This window comes from Dreissena polymorpha, chromosome 15 (assembly GCF_020536995.1).
Source record: "Dreissena polymorpha isolate Duluth1 chromosome 15, UMN_Dpol_1.0, whole genome shotgun sequence".
Classification (NCBI taxonomy): Eukaryota; Metazoa; Mollusca; class Bivalvia; order Myida; family Dreissenidae; genus Dreissena; species Dreissena polymorpha.
The window spans coordinates 31378560-31395785 of record NC_068369.1 but is presented as its reverse complement, the minus strand read 5'-3'; the positions used below and the strand labels follow the sequence as shown (position 1 = coordinate 31395785).

Sequence of the window (17226 nt, the reverse complement as noted above, 5' to 3'; positions counted from 1 at the left end):
TATATATCAGCAGCCGGATTTCGTTTTATTTGCCGCTGTTTTAAAGGCAAATTAACTCCAGTCGCTGAATTTCATTTAAATGGTTCGGTTTATTGAAAGCTCTCGAGTCAGTTTCCTGGATAGAGCAATATGGGGTGTGATTATAGAAGTGTAAAGAACGCTCAAACAGTGAGGATGGAACCCGTGATATCTCGGTGCCAATGCGGAAAATTATATCCACAACGCCACGTCGACCTTTGTTTTCAATTATCGTACCATATCTGCCAATACACAACGATTTTAAGTTTTTATGCAAGGGTTTAACCAACGGCCAATACATAACAATTCAATTCAAACATCATTGTATTGACATTGCTTCTCTGGAATTCTTTTTTTAAAAGTTTTTTTTAGTAGTATTACGACGGTTATTTGGCTGCATATAAATGGAAAAAATAAGAAAGTATCATGTTAAAATGCGAAACATCCTGACAACGTTTAAAGAAACATATTATTTAACGTGATTATATTTTAAGAGGCGTACGTTATTATGTTTGTCTTTGGCTGCGGTTCGTTAAACATTTTCGCACTTACTGTTTTGTCAATGTAACGCAAGGAGGCCCGTACGTGGACGCCTATATTGTTTTGTTTTACATAGTTTGATAACCATTGGTAATATTAAAGCGAGTTTATACGATTTTAATATCATTATTTTATCCTCGCAAGATTAACAAACATATGAATATGACCGTGGGCTGTTATTCAAGCTCAAGTATCATTCTTTATTTGGCGAATTTAACCAAATATTGTTCAGTTGAATAGAAACCCAACCAAAGAAACTAACAAACAATAAAAAATACACATATAATTTTGTCTTTCAAATATGCGCACAGTTTCTATTTGGCCTTCAATTAATTTGATGCAAATGTTTGGGGTAAATATATAAAAAACATGTACAGTCATAAATTTTCTGCTGTGTCTTCAACGCGTGCGATGATAATTTAAGAGGTTAATATCTTAAACATATGCAAGCGTTCAGTTTCTATTTGGTCTATTTAAACGTGATTAAGTTAGTAAGGTCAACATGTTAACAAGTACCGGCGCTCGATAATTATTCATATTTGTTTTAATAGAACACTATATTTGCTTTTCTTTTAATCTTAAGTTGTCTTGATGCTGATTACATTTTTCAAGTGCGATTTGCTTCGAACAAATGCGTGCGTATTGACTTGGTAAGTCAATTCTATATCAGCAGATGATATGAATCAATCTTACGGAGGATTCCGGATAATGTATACCTATCTAACGGAGGATGCCGAAGCTAGTCAATGTATATCTATCTTACGGATGATTCCGGAGATAGCCAATAAATATCTATCTTATAGAGGATTCATCATATATCTATCTTATAGAGGATTCATCAAACAGTCAAATAGTCGGTGCATCACGATTGGTGCTGAGTCATCAAGAGGAGACGGAAACATCTCGAGGGTTGTGACACTTTAAGCATTTGCAAAGTCCACTACAGTACATTGTATTTTGTTCAGTTTTATTAAAGGGGCTATTTTTCTGCTTGGGGCTGGAGAAAGGGGGAATCGCATATAGATTTGCAAATTACCGTTCGTATGTTAACTTGAAGAGGTGAGCATAAAGTGATGAAACTTAACATAAATATCCGCGTGTGAACTTGTGCACCAAGGTGCTTTGATTCAGTTTTTTTTTCGGCGTAGCTTTCTCACCAAGACTGTACCTTAATTTATAGGCCTAAATGAATAAATGGGGTTTCGTTTTAAAGACAAAATAACAAATAGAAATAAAAAGCGTGCAATCTACAAAACCTTATCTAATTTACATCAACATGTAATTCAATTGACTGCCTATTTTGAGTATTAAAGCGTAAGCAAAATTCCAATTTTTCTTTGAATTTACATGAAATTGATTCAGCACTGCGTTTTGCAACGATGTACACTGCGTGTTTAGCGTAAAACTTGCGCGCGTGGTGGTTGTATTCATTTTGTTCGGCTTAGCTGTCTCCCCCAGACTTTTATCATAATTGACATTTGTAACTGCCAACAAATATCCGAAGAAAATTTCCGGCAAATAGGCTCAAATGAATAAATGGTTTTTCGTATTAATGAAAAATAACAAAACTGCGCGAAATAGAAAGCGTGGAATCTACAAAACTTTATCTCATTAACCTTAACAGGTAAGTCAATTTACTAACTATTTTGCGTAAATTTATATGAATGGAATTCAGCACTGCGTTTTGCAACGATGTAAACTAGCGTTTAACTATTTTATCTACAATAACAAGGCTAAAAGGTTACACCAGCTTCTCACTCAATTCTAGAAATCAATACAGTCTGTGTGTGTCACTTAATATTATTGTGCACATTGTCAGCACGTGAGCTTTTAACCCGTTACCATTTAAATACTTTGTTGATGCATTTGTAGTCACTTAAGAAGTTAAATTGAATTAAAGACTTTTACTACTAGATTCAAGTTTTAAAGGCTTCATTTCCAACCCTTAGATACTCATGAGCAGCAAACAGCATAGAACCTGAACAGACTGAGAGTTACTCGCAGGCTGTTCTGGTTTTAATGTTGTTTGCACATAGCCATTTTCAATTTGCCTCTGAGAGAAAGGGTTAAACTTCAAAGGCTATGTTCTCATATTTAGTAATGACTGCCATATTGCATTATGCACACTTATCTATTTTATAGCATGTATGGATTGGCGTTAACAATCCGGAGAGGTTTTTTTTAACTTTTTTTTTCAAAATTGGCCATTTAACATGTTAAAGCATTAAGTTTCAAACAATACGAAGATCAAGCAGTTGAATCATCATCTCTCTTAAAATTATTTCATCCCGCAAGGTATCAAGGTCAGTTCTCGGTCAGTCTGTCCGGGAATCGTTATTCGAACGCTATCAAGTGAACATAGACATGCTGGAATTATATTTTAAAGGCGAACTGGAATTATATGTGTACCAGTAATATATTGTATGAAGATATACGGCGTATATAATTATCATGCACACATTTGCATGTCAATAATGGATTATTTATGCATTTTTAACAATAATATTGTAAATACTATGTAAGAATGGTTAAATAAAAAATATTTCAAACATGCAGTTTGTGTAATTATTTTTTCATGTTGTTAACTGAATAAAACATACTTTACAATCACGTTACTCTTGATTATTTTAATTTCCTTAATACTAAGCATGCTAAACTTTGGCAATCATGTAATGTCAATGTAAACATAAAAAAACATACAGTATGTTTCACTTCATACATAAACGTAACGTCGTTTGTGGTTTATAAATAACACACACTATTACACAATACAAAGATGATTCCGATTTGAAGCAACGACATATTAGTAATAATACCATTATTTTGTTATAAATGGTAATGTTGTTCGGGTATTGAATTGAAGCCATATTTTCCGCTGATTAATATAGCATAATGAACTTGTGTTTACAAACTTTCCCCTGTCTGGTCACAGTTAATGAAACATAACGTTGTTATACTTAAGAATACGGAAAGTACTACATTTAAGCGCAAGTACATGTTGAATGTTATGTTTTAACATGTTATTAAACATTAGTTCGAATTGTTGTGTACCGCTAATCTACATGTTCTGTTTTACTGTATTTGTATGTACAAAAGTGAGACTTACATAAAATATTATGTCTGTCTGTCTGTCTGTCTGTTTGTCTGTATGTCTATTTGTCTGTCTGTCTGTCTGTCTGTCTGTCTGTCTGTCTGTCTGTCTGTCTGTCTGTCTGTCTGTCTGTCTGTCTGTCTGTCTGTCTGTCTGTCTGTCTGTCTGTCTGTCTGTCTGTCTGTCTGTCTGTCTGTCTGTCTGTCTGTCTGTCTGTCTGTCTGTCTGTCTGTTTCGGCGATGTACATTGATTACCTTTTAGTCTATTTGAGAAGTCGGGTCAAAATAACAATATACCGATTCTGTTAAAAGCTTTATCATCAGTATGATTTTTGTGTTGCTATCATTCACGTACGATTTGAAAAGTATTTTCAGCATTGAATTTGTATATGAACTGTGAAAAGGGAGCTTAATACATGTGCGTAAAGTGTCGTTCTAGATTAGACGGTGCAGTCCGTACAGGCTAATCCAGGACGACACTTTCAACTTTTATGATATCTATCTTTTAAAGATAGTTCTTAGCAAAAATCTTGTTTAAGTGGAAAGTGTCGTCCCTGATTAGCCCGTGCGGACTGAACAGGCAAATCTGAGGCCACACTTTACGCACATGCATTAAACCCCTTTTTCACAAAGCACGGCACATTTGTTTATAAACAATAATGCCTCCTCAGTTCACACACATCGAAATTCTTATATTAAATTTAATAACTCAGATGAGAATAATACGTTATTTAAATATTCAAATGACCCAGTCAAAACTTTATCCCCTGAACTGCGAATCCGCTTGAGCATCGGTTTAGAGAAACCAGGCTTCATGCATGTGCGAAAAGTGTCGTCCCAGATTAGCCTGTGCAGTCCGCACGGGCTAATCTAGGACGACAATTTTTGCTTGTATGTAATTTTTCGTTTTGAGTAGGTCTCTTCTAAACCAAATCAAATGCGGCGTAAATTATCTTCCCTGATCACCCTGTGCGGACGACACAGGCTATTCTGGAACGACACTTTACACAAATGCACTAAGCCCCGTTTTCCCATGTCACGGCTCGTATAAACTTTGCCCGGAGACCAGTCTAAAAAGAACCCCCACTTGTGCAGAAAATCTCGTCTGCAGGTTTCACGTGTGCAATTAACTAACTAGTGCATCATGACTAAAACACGCCGAAATCCAGTCAAAGCACTGAACGCCCTGTTGGCGTTTAACATAGTTGCTAGTAACTTGCACTCGTTTTGTGCAGTTTTGCTGATGGCCATTAAAGGGGCCTTTTAACAGATTTCGGCATGTATAGAAGTGTGTCATTAAATGCTTTATATTGATACATTTAAAAATTGGACCTAAAAATCTCCAGTAAAAAAAAAAAAATAACAATTAAAAAAAAGAAAAAAAGTAACCCTCAACTGGGCTCGAACCACTGATCCCTGGAGTCCTGGAGAAAAAAGTCTCCCGCTTAGCCCACTCGGCTATCCGTGCACATGTTATGAGGGCATGTATTTTTTACTTTATATCATCAATCCTCGTAGTTTCACAAAATATGACGACAACAACAGAACTTTCCAAATTATGCAATTGTTTCGCGTTGCAACGCCTTATAATTTTCAGGTTTTCAAATCGTCAAAAGATGCATATAATAGATATTTTAAGGCATGATAAATGTTCAGTATTACTATTTCCTAACAAATATCATAATTAAACGAAAATTTGCGAATCTGAAACAATTTAATTTAATTTAATTTTGTCATTTACCAAAACGTGAAAAGGCCCCTTAATGATGCAAATATAAAAAAATGTTTATATTATTTTATGTGTGAGCATCGTGTAAACTAAACACAAAAAAGCAGACAAGAAAAGTTTCTTGGAATCGTTTACCTGGATTTTTGCGTTCCGTTTCCGAATTTTGGAACGCAAATAGATATGCAGACGGTTCAATTTTCTATTTGAATACAAAGGAAGAATGCGCACGACTGCACGATTATTAAGTGTGCTGGTGATATTGATGTGAAACAAAGAAGCAAATCATGATATCAGATAAGATATTGTTTTAAATTATGTTTAAATGATACTTTTTTAAAGTGGTGTTTTAAGGAAATGAAAAAAAATGAATGATACACAAGTTGTTTTATAACTGGCTTTCAAGGAAATAAATACAAAAATTCATTCGAAATAGAACAACATTGCAACAATAGGTTGTGGGTTGATTGTGTTCATATCTGATGCATTAAAGCAAACGCAGAAAATTTACGTTAAGGAAATTAAAGAGAGGTTAAGAGCATATTATATTAGAATGAATAGCATTATGCGTTATCATGAATTTATTGGCCATTCGTGTTAAAATAATAATAATAAATGTATCTAATAATTAGGGATTTAGTGATTTGTGGAAAATGCTGACGTGTTAACGTGTTAACCAAGCGAACAATTAGTGATTTATTAACTTGTGAAATATGCTACCATGTTAATCTGCGACTTCTGTGAAATGAATGTGCTGAACATGTATTTAAAAGGTGAAGTAAATACGATGGCATGAACAATTGCAAAACTATTGACCGTTGCCGACGAAAGGTTCACTTGTAATGTATGTTCTTGCTAAAGGTTTTTGAATAGAGAGTCCTCTGCAATCGGTCTTTAATTTGAGTATCGATCTGGGAAAACGGGGCTTAATGAATGTGCGTAAAGTGACGTTCCAGATAAGCCCGTACATTCCAGTCAACGAAAATCCAGTTTCTGTAGAAAGTGTTGTCCATAATTAGTCTCTACACAGGCTTATCTGGGACGACACTTTACGCAAATGCATTAAACCCCTTTTTCCATGACCGCGGCTTATTGTGATATCGCTTTTAGGAGTTTTATCAAGATATCTTTAATGTTTCGTGGCCTCGCACAAACAGCATTGATGATTGCATATACGATATGAACCAATATACACCCACAACTTACTGTCGATAAAAAAATATTTCGTAATTTAATTTTCGCCTACTCTTTACTGCAAATGTGTGATTTTTTTTACTAAGTTAAGCCTAACGCAATTCCGATAATTCGTGGGCATTAATCGTTCCTTTCTCAGAACTTGAACGTGGTCGGTAGTAAAATATATGAACACTAGGAAGTTATGATTAGTTAGATTCAACACCAAAGTACGCCGTGCTGAACGTGGTCGGTAGTAAAATATATGAACACTAGGAAGTTATGATTAGTTAGACTCAACACCAAAGTACGCCGTGCTCTCTCAATCGATTTTCCGGATTATCACGTTCGTTCGCATCCGGTAAACCGACTTGATTGATTTCCTGTCGAAAGGCCGCTGGTGCACAAGCTATCTTTGGCAATGTCAGATAGTGAAAACTAGGGATCACAAAGTGCAAATTATCGTCCAAATTTAACAAATGGACATTCATGTATATTTGTTTTGCGTTTTTGTGACTTGAGAAAAATAGGGATCATTTGTGTGTGAGTGTTTATTATGGTTGGGCAATATGAAAATCGAAACATAAAAAACAAACACGTTTTGATGGGATTTTGTTACTCGATTTGATATTGTAACTTAAACAAACAAATTTGAAAAATACTGTTTATAGTTATTCTAAGTTACGTTGAAATAGTATTTTAGGAGAAAGTTCATTCTCACCAGCTGTTACAAAAATACAAGACGATATACTGCAATAAAATATGAGCCTCGTTCTAGAAAAACGGGGCTTAATGCATGTGCGTAAAGTTTCGTGGCAGATAAGCCTGTGCAGTTCGCAACGGCTAAAGAGGCACGAAACTTTCCGTTTAAATCTTTTTTTCCATTGACGTAAGTCTCTTCACATCGAAAATCAACAAGTTTAGGCGAAAAGTGTGGGCCCTGTAGTCCACACAGGCTAATCTGGGACGCACATGCATTATGAAACGTGTATCTAGAGCAAGGCTAATATATTTTATATATCTTTGGTTTCCCCATGGTGACCCCAATTATAGGCACTTTTACCAATGGCGACTACTATGCATTGATGTTTGGCATAAGGATGAGCTTCCTTTTAAAATACATGGGGGCGCCCAATGGGGAATTATATTGTCCGGAATGGCTGCCCCACTCGTGAAAATGTCATTTTCTATGATCACTCGTGAATTAAAATCGATATTCCATCAAATCCAAAAAAAACTTCCATTTTTCTACTCATCCTATACTCCGCTCACCAGCCATAAATGTCCCATATTTCTGTGTGTGTACTACATGTTTAAGGTAGCGCACCCGTAATGGGCACCTTTCCAAATAGAATCTAATGTATTATTTTCTTAATCAGCATCATTTCACGGAATACATGCACATTTTTAGGTAGGCTTTCCATGCTGTTACAATAAATATACTGATTTTTTTCAAAACCACCCCACGCTCGTCTTTTGTTCAGTTTATTTTCACACCTGGGGTATATGACAGTTCCATAATTCATACAGATTTCCAAATATGGGCATGCAGTTGACGTGTACAGATGCAGTAAATGTGTTTAAAGTTTAAAAAAGATGAAGTAATTATTCTTTTACATACATTTTTTATAACTTGTTATCTATGGAAGAGCGTCATGAAAGGTAAGTGGTTTCAGCCAAGTAGAAATTGGGTTGGTTAAAAATAGTATCATTGAAGTAATATTTTAAACTTAGTTTTTATAGATACACTATATACAGCACAAATACCAAGAAATAAACAGATTTACCGTTTACTTTTTGTAATAAAATAAAAATGTAACATGCATTATTCGTATGTTCAGCAGTAAATAACCCAATATAGCCATAACGTTGTTTTAATTTTAAAAATTGAAGAATGTGTATAAAAATTGCAACATATTTAACAACAAACATAGCTTATATGCTATATTAAAGCAAATAACGTTAGATAAGAAATAAAACGCGTCGCAAAAAAGTATGCGTTGTCGGCAGGATTCGAACCTGCGCGGGAAGATCAAAAAAAATTAGTCTATCGCCTTAACCACTCGGCCACTACAACTTCACTTAAGTACCCGCTTAAATTAGATATCCATAAGTAAACAGGTAAAAAGGCTCCTCGATCTTTGAAGAAATCGCGGGAAATCATTACAGGTGCGCCACCTTAAAGTAGAGAAAGTTAAATCTGAAGACAATTGGCCCGCTGCCGCGACTATGACTATTTAATGTTCGTCTGGAAACGTTCATTATGTTTTGGTGGTTATCTGATATCTCACTGAAGCACCTGTTTTTAATTAAACGTGTCTATCTCTCTTCATTTCTGTGCTAATTTAAAATATAGTGTGTATGTCATAAGGTATGAAATCAAACACAATTTTCGTTTGTGAGTAATTTAACGAAACAGAGCTTTCTTTTGTAAGGAATCAAACGAAACCGATCTGTCGTTCGTTGTGAATAAAATCAGTAGAAGTCCTTAAATAATCGTACAAAACATATTGTTGTATTTTTGTATTTTGAACGAATTCGATATATCCAGAGTTGCCGTTGGAGAGCATTTAAACCAACAACAGTTGTTGTTCAAAAGAAATAAAAACAACCAGAGTTGTCGTACGTAAATAATCAAACAACACAGTGTTTTCTATCTTGGAGAATCAGATTAAACAAATTTAAAATCATACCATAAGAAAACAAACCGAAACAGGTGTCTTTCGTAATAAATCAAACGACACGTAGTTGGGTTATAAGATCTTAAACCAATCATAATGGTATTTTGTAAGAAAACAATGACAATTAAGTTCTCGTTTGTAAGGAATCAAACCTAACATATTTTGTTTTCTTTTGATACTAGTAATACGATTCGGTCGTTAACAAGCAAACAAAGCGTAGATATCGTCCGTTTTTTTTTACGCTGACCAACGTTGTATTTCGTACAATATCAAACCAAACACAGCTGTCATTCGTAAGTGAACAGACCAAACTTAGTTGTCGCTTGAAAGAAATAAAAGAAACTGCGTTATCGTTCGTATAAATTCATATCAAACAGATTTGTCGTTCGTAAGGAATCAAATCAAGTGGGTTGGGGTGGGAGCTCATATTAGACCATGACTTTATATATTCATTTATTTGCAGACATAAACCAATAGTGTTCGTGGCGGAAAGATCTAGACGACAAAATAACCTTAATTTTATAAACAAAACAAAACATGTAAAACCATTGAATGCAAAATGAATAATGCATTTATTTCTCTACCATTTCACGATACAATTAAACCAAATGCTATATTTATATTAACAGTATTTAAACTCGCAAGGTTGGACTGAATGTCGACCACAATGTCGGACTTGCGTTCACTAGACTTTGTCTTTGAAAATGAAAGCGCGGTCAGTTAATTAATTGTTAAATAAAACAGTTCGATATTACTAACAATGAGAAACGGACATCCGAACAATTGATGACGATAATGAACATAGCTACTATTGCATCAACCTTCAAGGGTAAATGCTCACTGAAAAATCGACAGAATTCCCACAAAAAGTAAATGGATATTACTTAGCAAGGGCTATCAACAATCGACTTGTACTGCAAGATGTGCCGTTCGAAAAGTATCAACCCAAACAGAGTTGTCGTTCTTATGGAATGAAAACAAACGGAGTTTTCATATGTCAAGTGCACACAAACAAAGAAATTGCACTTTTGTCGTGCGACATAACTAATAGCATATTCATATAGCGCAGTAGTTTATACAAGTGAGCTAGACGGAAGTTGTACATTAAAGATTTCGCCCTGCATTCACAAAACGACACTTCTTAATTGAGAATTCCGCTATTATTTCCGTAAACCACATAACTTGTGCGTACAATCTTTAATGTTTTATTGGATTGATATACACTGTATTCAGCTATGTATATAGCATATATATGGGCCGAGCTCTGTAAAAAATGGGTTTAATGCATGTGCGTAAAGTGTCGTCCCAGATTAGCATGAGCAGTCCGCCTAAAACGGATTTTTGCTAAGAAGAGGCTTTTAGTAAACGAAAACTTCCATACAAGCGGAAAGTTTCGTCCATGATTAGCTTTTGCGGACTGCACAGGTTAATCTGGGACGAAACTTTATGCACAAGCATTAAACCCCCTTTTCACAGAGCACGGTCCATATGTTTACTTACGCATGGTAGGTCACATTAGCTTGCGTATGTACTCATTTTTTTTGCAAATAACGTTTTACTACTGATATAATCTTGAAGTGGTATGTTGATCTGCGTATTTTTCTAAACCAATAAATTAAATTAGAACTCATGACTGCGAGGAAATGGCTTTATATGTACCTTATGATTTTAGATAAATTTACAGATGTCCTCATCCCATGTTCACTACGAAAATAACAATGAACGCTCCAGATACTGTTGATTTATCATCCAATGTACCGAAGAGAAAAGTTTAATGGGAAAAAAGAAGTAGACGAAACTATGTAATATAATGAGCATATTTAACAAACACACCAGAGTAATTAATTTGTATCCAACTTTTACAGCGAATTCGGTTGATTAAAGCCCTGTTTATGAAATTTTGGCTATAATCAACGGCACGGCTATAATGAACGGCACGAAATGACGTCATCAACTGCCGAACCGGGACTACTTTTTTTCCCACGCACCTCGTCACCTGTATTTGCCAAGTGCATCAATAATAAAAACAATCTCAAATGTTTGTCATTTTTAATGACCTTAAAACAAATAAAAGTAGTAAAAAAACGTGTTTCTGTTGCTCCCCTTTGACGGAGTCAGTTCGAGTTGCTCCCCTTTGACCATAGAAAACAATCGTCTGCGAAACACCTCAAAATGTCTGACGAATTTAACAAAGCCAATTTCTCATTAATTTGGGATGAATTAAATGATGAAAATGAGCAACAAGCAACTGAAACAATGGAATTATCACTAAGCCAGTTCCAGGGACAATATGGGTTTGATCCATCTATTTTGTTTACAAATGAGATTTCTAATGTCAAAAGTTGAATCAAAAGAAATTCGCCACATAGAACCAACTCTTCTTGATGAGTATTTGGTCACTTTCCTGCTGTCCCTTGACAAGTCAAATGGCAAAGATTTCGAACCAAGCTCCCTCCGTGGCATCATCGCTAGTTTTGACAGGTACCTGAAACGACATCGCTATGGATGTTCAGTCATGGAAGGGACTGGAGCCCAATTAACACTCACAAGGGACACGTACAATGCAAAAAAAAAGTTTTAAGAAAAAGGTAAAATTAAGATGAACGGTTATAACTAAAAGAAATTGTCAAAATAACATTTTGAACAGAAAACGTATAATTTTTGACAAAAATGGGAACAAATCCCAAGTGTAGTCTGTACGAAACTATTACGCTGGCGACATAAAGTTGAAATTAATAAATAAAAGTCAAAAAGTCACATTAAACAATAATACTGTAAGCCTACGAAAGATAGAATACGAAAAAAAAAATTGAATTTAAAAATATAGTCGAACAGGTAAATGAAACCGTATAAGAAACATAAATCACCACTTTAGGTTCAGGGAAACCGTCCAAGGGAGGCCCATCCGCTGAGTGATACCGACATCGATCTGCTCTGGGAGAAGGGAATCCTTGGCACCGAGTCTTCGAAGGCCTTGTTAAAAATACTATATGATTGAACAACTGCCTTCATTTCGGCTTGCGAGGAACCACAGAGCAATACAATTTGCGGTAAGAAACCTTTTTAACACACAAACGCACACAATATGTATCAATTTTTCTCATTATTTTGCACCCCATTTCACAAAGTACATCCGCTTCAACTTAAATGCTGTCTTCTATTGTTGCTCATATCCGACATAAAATAAAGATGCTTGTATCTTGTATACATCTTGTTAGGAAGGGAGACGTTCACCTCCTTGTGGACTCGAATGGTGTGGAGTATCTCGAGTTAAACGAGCTCCAAACGAAAACACGCACAGGAAAGAACATAGCTGTCATAAGAAAAGTGTCTCCCAAGATGTTCGGCACTTCTGGACCAAGAAAACCTGTGTCAATTTACAAGCTGTACTCGAATATGCGTCCATGTGATTTTTATTCAGATCAGCACCCTTTCTACTAGGCAATACGCACAATTGACACTGCATCCCAGTGGTTCTTGCGTCAACAATCGGGTATCAACAAGCTAGGTCAGTTGATGAAGGCCATGGCAAAAGACGCCGGCTTTCCCGAGCACAAGAGAATAACGAACCAATCAGTTCGCAAATACCTGGTCCAAAAACTTGGAAATGCAAACGTTTCAACCACTGAAATCATGGCCATAACAGGGCACAAAAATGTCCAGTTCATAATCAATTATTCCACCATATCTGTTGAACAGCAGCAAAAGTGTTCCAACATTCTTGCTCAGTCCAGAAAATGTAACAATCCAACAGCTTCCTCTTGTTGACCTTCATGCACAGAAACTATGGCCGAAATGCAGCCTAGACAACCACTGTTTACCGTTGAACACGTTAAGTTTGATGTTCGCCCACCCAGTCACTTCACCAGCAAATGTCTTTCTCTCGTTCGAACAACTGCGCCTCACAAATCTTTGGTGCCACTTTCCACATTCAAAATTGTAATTTATATAATAAGCTTAAATCCAAGTTATCATTGTTATTTCGTCTCGAAATAACCACATCTTATAACAAAAAAGCAAACACTTTGCACCTCGTGATCGAGTTGACAGTTTGAATTTCGAAAATGAATTGTGTGTGGTGTTAGGCTACAAATGATGCTCCTTGTATATAACAACTAAATGTTATATTGATGTTATAAAACTTTTAGATTTGCAGTTCAATATGAATAAAATTGTAATTAATAACTCATGACTCTTTGTCACAGAACGATATTCTGATTAAAAAAAAAGATTATTTGATCAGCGGTTATTTTTGGAACTCGGAGTAATACACTGACCTTGGTTACACTACAGTCATTATCAACGTACGACAAACACTCATGAAAACTTATTTTGTTAAAATAAAAAGATTTACTGAATTAAAAAAGTGGGATAAATATAATAATAGGTTAGTGTTGACTATAGATCAGGTTTATCATGCTCGGCACGAACACGAAAAAGCATTCGCCATGGCTCGTGCTTTTTGTTTTCTAAGCCTCGCATGATAAACCTGATCTTTAATCAACACTAACCTATTATTCTCTATATTGGCAATTGTGCACTGGTCTATTTGGATACAAATAGTTTCGTTGGCGAATACCCGGGCAGCCGAGGTAACTATGACCAACTTTGGCTAAAAATGAAATATTTTCTTTTGAAAGGTAACATTGGTAAGTCTGTACAAAATGTAGTCGTGAAGACTCAGCGATGACCTGTTAATAAACATTTGAATTGCACACAAATTTTAAAAGAGCACTATGCACCTTTTTCAATTAGTCATCGTCATAAACGCCCCATGGGGTAATTTATAATGCACTAATAAGATATAACATGAGAAACTGGAATATTGAAGCCACATTAAAGATTCATATGTACTGACACAGATGCGTCACAATAAATTGCTTTCTAGTCGCCCAACAGTAATTTTTACCGTCCGAACGGTTTAGAAAATGCTTACGAGAAATGTGTTAACTGCCGGCTTATGTATTTGATTGACGTCGGTCAATGAAGTAAGCGTTTACCGCAGATGTTAAACAAATAATTACAGTTTAACCTTTAACGTTATATAAAACGGTGATCAATTCAGTACATTAAAGATAATGTCGGGCATCATACTCGCACGTTTTTATTGTATAAAATACTAACTTATGAAAAGGTAAATGCAAAGGGTCAGCAATTAAATGCTTATGGCGAGTAAGTTGTGAAAACAATAATCTTTGAAGAATCAACGCGGTAGCAATTTAATTTCAGTACAAAAATATCTTTGTCCCCCTGTACTGCAATACTTTTTATTGAATTAAAAACGCCCACGTTTTCCATGCGGAGAACGCGATGTTTTACTTGTCAGCAATGATTTTGTATTCGGACACTCATTTCCTATTTGGATTTTGTTTAATTACGCGATTAAAACAAAATTACAGTTAAAGTTTGTTTTTGTTTTGCAATTTAAACATAATATTAAAAATCCAAAGATATCACTTAATTAATGTTAACATTGAAAAAGATGGACATTTTAAGAACTTAGATCTCCTGTACATGGATGAGGTGTACCCTGACAATTGACTATAGAAATGTCGGTCAATATTTAAGGGGGTCATACATTCGTTAAGTGTGCTGTCAATAAAAGTGATGTCATTCTTCTTGTTTGAAAAATTTGAAGCAATTTTAATTAACATAACAACTCATATTATGAGCCTGAAAGATAACTTTCATATACTAGTTATGAAGTTGTATTGTAATAAGTGTTGTAAGTGAAAGCAAGCAAACCTACACATTATAATAACTTTCAAAATTGGTTAGAGAAAATGTCTTCCGTATTCACACTTAACACATTTTCATAGCCCAAGAACTCAATTTGTATTGTTATCAAGTTACATATACAGATTAAACAATATGACCCGCGTCATGCGAAAAGGGGTCTTATGCCATATGCGGCCAGACGAGCTGTTGACAATACAGCGCATCCGCGAAGTCTGGTAAAATGCTATCCTTTCCTCCAAGGAGACTACGAAACCTTGCGTGACTTTATAGCGGACAGAATATCTCCTTACGAGACTGCGCGATTGCACAGGCTGGTCTGAAGCTACCCTTGCCGCATAAGGCATACAGCCCATTTTCACATGACGCGGCTCATATGTCAATAAATATAAGATCATACCAAAACTTAAAAAAACAAACAAACAAACTTATCAATATTTTTTTACATCATCATGGCATCATTTTAACTACTAACTACACTATTAAACAGAAATCAATATAAGTATAAAATCATTAAAATCAAACAAGGACATTTCACACATTCACTGAATCCTCTTTGAGGCCTCTAGTAAATCTGTGTAAAATTGTGTGACCATTTCAGTAATTTCGCTAAATTTCTGAGAAAACTAGGCATTTCGTGAAGTCCCTTAGGGAAACAGTAATTTCACGAAAATCCTAAATCGTTTAGGAAATTCGTGAAGTTCATAGTTTCACAGATTTACTGTAGCATATGCAGTTCCAAAGCGCGGGAGGACACTATAAGCTTCGAAATGCAAAAGAAGGCGATGCCGTTTGATTCTGCAGCAGCAAATGATGGCGACCACTAAGGCTGTTACCACTGCAACTCCCACACAGATACGCGCTATGAGGATTTTCTCTTCCATCTCTGGTTTATCTGGAAAGAACGCTGAGTGCGCATCATTTCAGTTGTTCTCATATGTAATATCATACAAATACATGATAGGTACGATTAACTATTCAGCATTTAATTGATCATACACATAAAGCATTGCACAAAACTAAATACTTTGAATATAAATTAAATTGCAGTATGTTCTCAGTTATGCGACTTATTAAACACGCAATAACTAGTATGCACTAAAAGCTATTATGAACTGTTATTTTGGAATATGGGGTCGGGGTAAGGGGGGTGATGCGCGTAACAAAATCCTAACACAGCCATCTAACTACCCTGGGCACGACTTTTATTGTCGATGGTGGAATTGTGCAAGTCAGAAGATTTGTTTGCTGCGCTAGTGCTTAAATCAACGCCACCGTTAGTTTCCGACGTAACTAGTGACGTAACAAACTCTGATATACCCGCTAATGATGTCATGGGTGTGGTTGGTGACGTCGGATCGTAGTTTGGCAATTTCGAATATTGTTCGATGTATTGAATATTGTCGTGAACATTTGCTGAAAGCGTGAACAAACAATTCTCGCTGATTATTCTACTCTATAATTAAATTACGCACCGAACAACGAAACTTAATCCCCGATTCTGAATATCGCATGAAAGTAGTTATAACACGAAATGCTTACCAATCTATCAATATTGTAAGAGTGGAAATATTTTTTTCAGTTATTGGTTTTTAACATATTAATAAACAAAACACATTGCCTTTTTATGTATTGTGATTACTATTTGATACGCTTGATAAATGAAAATTGATATTGAGTTGACTATAAATACAATAAATCGAAATGTAATATTCGCATAATCTTCGTCAACGTCAACACCACCACTAGTAACATATTCCTCAAAAAAAGAACAACATAATGAGTATCGTGCTTTTCATTTTATAATTTTATTCCCATTCTTCATCGTCATTGTCATCACATTCATCAACATCAAAGGCAGAAACAACTGCAGCAACATCAGCAGCTGCTGCAGCATAAGCATCACCATCATCATAATCATAATCAATAATGACACGCATACGCCTCATTAGAAAAACAGGCATGGCCTTCTTTTTGTCTACTGTCATTAAAGAATCTCCATTCACAAACGCGATAAAAATGTAATTCCTACTTAACCAAACTCAAAATCGTTGTGGTTTATTCGTTAAACAATGTTCAATCGAGTGTTGTGAATTATTTGCACTTACCGTTTACGCAGTCGGACGAATAGCTTTTGGTGCAGTTGTCTTTTCATAACTGGCCATGATGTTTGAGCAAAAAACAATGCGATATGAGGTCTTCCGCCAGCAAAACAAATGAACAATAGAAACAATTTAGCTTAAAGGGACCTTTTAACAGAT

The 17226-nt window shown here is 35.4% G+C and overlaps 1 protein-coding gene across 8 annotated transcripts in view; it reads right to left on the bottom strand.

Annotated features, from left to right (window-relative positions):
- LOC127861221 (uncharacterized) overlaps positions 1-17226 on the bottom strand; it is a 361489-nt gene that overhangs the window by 157081 nt on the left and 187182 nt on the right. The gene's annotated exons all lie outside the window — the stretch shown is intronic.